We start from the raw sequence: 5000 nt of genomic DNA on the forward strand, positions 1-5000 counted from the left end.
CCCCCAATCTGTTCCAAGGCCTTGTTTTCTCTCGCTCGCCAAAACACTTTGTCTGTTTTCACAGCCAGTCTACCGGCCTAGACCCAACTGTGCGATATTTCAGAGCCGGCAACAGAGCATGGAAAGTCCGCCAGATTTACCCTTAAATGCTCATAAATGACTTCCAGGCACTCTTCGGAAGGTCTTTTATTTCAAAAGAAGGTCCTTCCTTGAGGGAGCACTTCTTCGGCCACTTTGCAAGTGCAACCGCTGCCAGCAAAAGTTCTGAAAATCGAGTTCCCGAAAATCTCCGGGTACCCCGCCAACCCCCAGCCACCCGAATCGCAAGTGTCAATTCGGCGGGTTGCCTGCCGGTAGTCCTTCCGAAAATGAGGCGCCAAATCGCCGCAACGGCCATTTTTCATTTCGGCATCGGGACTTCCGACGGCAACTGATTAACTAGCCCGGGGACTAGAGCGGCAGCAAATGCAACGTGCCCTCTTGGCGGGAGCAACTTGACCGCCCCCGTGGGGAAAGGTCAACTCGGGGCCCGGGAAAGTCGCCGAGTCCGACCCCATACACTTCCATGAGTTGGGGGTTTTGGCCTTCCCGGCCCAAGGCTCGCCTTATTTCGGCCTGCACTTTCGGAAAAGGGTGCATTCCTTTTGGTTAATGATTTCACCAGCCCGGGTCTTAGCCTCTGCCCCGACGGCTAAGTCTTTTGGTTAATGATTTCCTGCGGCTGGGACTACCCTTTCCCCCGCCCTGCAGGCACCCGGGTCGGGAGGCCGTCGGGGGCACTTTCCGGGGCAAATCCGGACCCTTACGCAAGGGAGAGTGCGCCCCCCGCCTCGGCCGGGGGTCAGGCTGCCGCCTATTAAGCCCGACAGAAAACCCGAAAAATGGACGAAAATGGGAAAAAATCCCCATCCGAAAAAGGCTTAAAAGTCGGTTGGGCGGCAGCTAGGGTCGGTCTCTGCAGACCTGGAGGCTCGGGTGGACTCTTGGAATAAACGTCCAAGTCCCGACTTGCCACCTCCTACTACTGTGCAGATACCCCGCCAACCCCCAGCCACCCGAATGACAAGCGTCCGATCAGCGGGACGAATTTGACAACTCTGGCCGGACCTCTGGAACTCCATCCCGGGTAACCGGGGCAAATTTTTCCGCTTGATCGCCCTTCCACTGGTTAACCATTTGCCCTTTCGGACTTAGTCTCTGGACATTATTCGACGGATTTTCTGGTTAACCATTTGCCCTTTCGGACTTAGTCTCTGGGCATTATTTTCGACTTTTTGGTTAATGATTTCACACTTTTTACTTACTTTTGCGCTTTTTGGTTAATGATTACTCTGCTTACTGGTTAATTATTTGCCCTTTCGGACTTAGTCTCTGGACATTATTTTCGAGTTTTTGGTTAATGATTTCACACTTTTAACATATTTTTGCGCTTTTTGGTTAATGATTACTCTGCTTACTGGTTAATTATTTGCCCTTTCGGACTTAGTCTCTGGAGATTATTTTCGAGTTTTTGGTTAATGATTTCACACTTTTTACTTACTTTTGCGATTTTTGGTTAATGATTTCACACTTTTTACTTACTTTTGCGCATTTTGGTTAATGATTACTCTGCTTACTGGTTAACCATTTGCCCTTTCGGACTTAGTCTCTGGACATTATTTTCGAGTTTTTGGTTAATGATTTCACACTTTTAACATATTTTTGCGCTTTTTGGTTAATGATTACTCTGCTTACTGGTTAACCATTTGCCCTTTCGGACTTAGTCTCTGCACATTATTTTCGAGTTTTTGGTTAATGATTTCATACTTTTTACTTACTTTTGCGCTTTTTGGTTAATGATTACTCTGCTTACTGGTTAACCATTTGCCCTTTTGGACTTAGTCTCTGGACATTATTTTCGAGTTTTTGGTTAATGATTTCACACTTTTTACTTACTTTTGCGATTTTTGGTTAATGATTACTCTGCTTACTGGTTAACCATTTGCCCTTTCGGACTTAGTCTCTGGAGATTATTTTCGAGTTTTTGGTTAATGATTTCACACTTTTTACTTACTTTTGCGATTTTTGGTTAATGATTTCACACTTTTTACTTACTTTTGCGCATTTTGGTTAATGATTACTCTGCTTACTGGTTAACCATTTGCCCTTTTGGACTTAGTCTCTGCACATTATTTTCGAGTTTTTGGTTAATGATTTCACACTTTTAACATATTTTTGCGCTTTTTGGTTAATGATTTCACACTTTTTACTTACTTTTGCGATTTTTGGTTAATGATTACTCTGCTTACTGGTTAACCATTTGCCCTTTCGGACTTAGTCTCTGGACATTATTTTCGACATTTTGGTTAATGATTTCACACTTTTAACTTAATTTTGTGCTTTTTGGTTAATGATTTCATACTTTTTACTTACTTTTGCCCTTTTTGGTTAATGATTACTCTGCTTACTGGTTAACCATTTGCCCTTTCGGACTTAGTCTCTGGACATTGTTTTCGACATTTTGGTTAATGATTTCACACTTTTAACTTAATTTTGTGCTTTTTGGTTAATGATTTCATACTTTTTACTTACTTTTGCCCTTTTTGGTTAATGATTACTCTGCTTACTGGTTAACCATTTGCCCTTTCGGACTTAGTCTCTGGAGATTATTTTCGAGTTTTTGGTTAATGATTTCACACTTTTTACTTACTTTTGCGATTTTTGGTTAATGATTACTCTGCTTACTGGTTAACCATTTGCCCTTTCGGACTTAGTCTCTGCACATTATTTTCGAGTTTTTGGTTAATGATTTCACACTTTTAACATATTTTTGCGCTTTTTGGTTAATGATTACTCTGCTTACTGGTTAACCATTTGCCCTTTCGGACTTAGTCTCTGCACATTATTTTCGACTTTTTGGTTAATGATTTCACACTTTTAACATATTTTTGCGCTTTTTGGTTAATGATTTCATACTTTTTACTTACTTTTGCGCCTTTTGGTTAATGATTACTCTGCTTACTGGTTAACCATTTGCCCTTTCGGACTTAGTCTCTGGAGATTATTTTCGAGTTTTTGGTTAATGATTTCACACTTTTTACTTACTTTTGCGATTTTTGGTTAATGATTACTCTGCTTACTGGTTAACCATTTGCCCTTTCGGACTTAGTCTCTGGACATTATTTTCGAGTTTTTGGTTAATGATTTCACACTTTTAACATATTTTTGCGATTTTTGGTTAATGATTACTCTGCTTACTGGTTAATTATTTGCCCTTTCGGACTTAGTCTCTGCACATTATTTTCGAGTTTTTGGTTAATGATTTCACACTTTTAACATATTTTTGCGCTTTTTGGTTACTGATTTCATACTTTTTACTTACTTTTGCGCCTTTTGGTTAATGATTACTCTGCTTACTGGTTAACCATTTGCCCTTTCGGACTTAGTCTCTGGACATTATTTTCGAGTTTTTGGTTAATGATTTCACACTTTTTACTTACTTTTGCGATTTTTGGTTAATGATTACTCTGCTTACTGGTTAACCATTTGCCCTTTCGGACTTAGTCTCTGGACATTATTTTCGGGTTTTTGGTTAATGATTTCACACTTTTTACTTACTTTTGCGATTTTTGGTTAATGATTACTCTGCTTACTGGTTAACCATTTGCCCTTTCGGACTTAGTCTCTGGAGATTATTTTCGAGTTTTTGGTTAATGATTTCACACTTTTTACTTACTTTTGCGATTTTTGGTTAATGATTACTCTGCTTACTGGTTAACCATTTGCCCTTTTGGACTTAGTCTCTGGACATTATTTTCGGGTTTTTGGTTAATGATTTCACACTTTTTACTTACTTTTGCGATTTTTGGTTAATGATGACTCTGCTTACTGGTTAACCATTTGCCCTTTCGCACTTAGTCTCTGGAGATTATTTTCGACTTTTTGGTTAATGATTTCACACTTTTAACTTAATTTTGTGCTTTTTGGTTAATGATTTCATACTTTTTACTTACTTTTGCCCTTTTTGGTTAATGATTACTCTGCTTACTGGTTAACCATTTGCCCTTTCGGACTTGGTCTCTGGACATTATTTTCGAGTTTTTGGTTAATGATTTCACACTTTTTACTTACTTTTGCGATTTTTGGTTAATGATTTCACACTTCTTACTTACTTTTGCGATTTTTGGTTAATGATTACTCTGCTTACTGGTTAACCATTTGCCCTTTCGGACTTAGTCTCTGGACATTATTTTCGAGTTTTTGGTTAATGATTTCACACTTTTTACTTACTTTTGCGATTTTTGGTTAATGATTTCACACTTTTTACTTACTTTTGCGATTTTTGGTTAATGATGACTCTGCTTACTGGTTAATTATTTGTACTTTCGGACTTGGTCTCTGGACATTATTTTCGACTTTTTGGTTAATGATTTCACACTTTTAACATAATTTTGCGCTTTTTGGTTAATGATTACTCTGCTTGCTTGTTACTGATTTCCCCTTTCGGACTTGATCTCTGGCCGTTCTTTTCGACCTTTTTGGATCAGGTTTCCACACTCTGAAATTATTTTGGGCTCACTGATTAGGCGAGATCAAGGGGGCATGCCTGGGCACTTTGGGCTCAGTTTGGGAAGGCGGCGTCCGTGTGCTCCTCCGCCCTTCCCGCACTTGCGGCTAGGTTTGCCAAACTGCGCTGACCCGCAGCCCTGCCTTTTTGCCCACGGCACACGGAACGACTCAAGTCTGGCTCCGTTCCAGGCCGTTGCCTCCGGCTGCCCGCCGTCCGGCCGGCCTGGGACGTACCCCGGCTGACGGCGCCGGAGGCCCTCTAGCAGCCACCGGTGCCGCGGGCCAATGGGTCCGGGCGTTCCGGAGCTATCGGTGGGGAAGTGCTCTCCCCTTTTCCTGACGCCGTTCGCCCGAGCAGAGGTGCAGCCTGACGGGACTGCTGTCGCCTTCCGCGGCGCACCGGCCCCTTTCACCTGCCGTCGACCGCGCGGAGCTCGGACCTCCCTCCCCGA

The sequence above is a fragment of the Heterodontus francisci genome, unplaced genomic scaffold (genome assembly GCF_036365525.1).
Source record: "Heterodontus francisci isolate sHetFra1 unplaced genomic scaffold, sHetFra1.hap1 HAP1_SCAFFOLD_1350, whole genome shotgun sequence".
NCBI lineage: Eukaryota > Metazoa > Chordata > Chondrichthyes > Heterodontiformes > Heterodontidae > Heterodontus > Heterodontus francisci.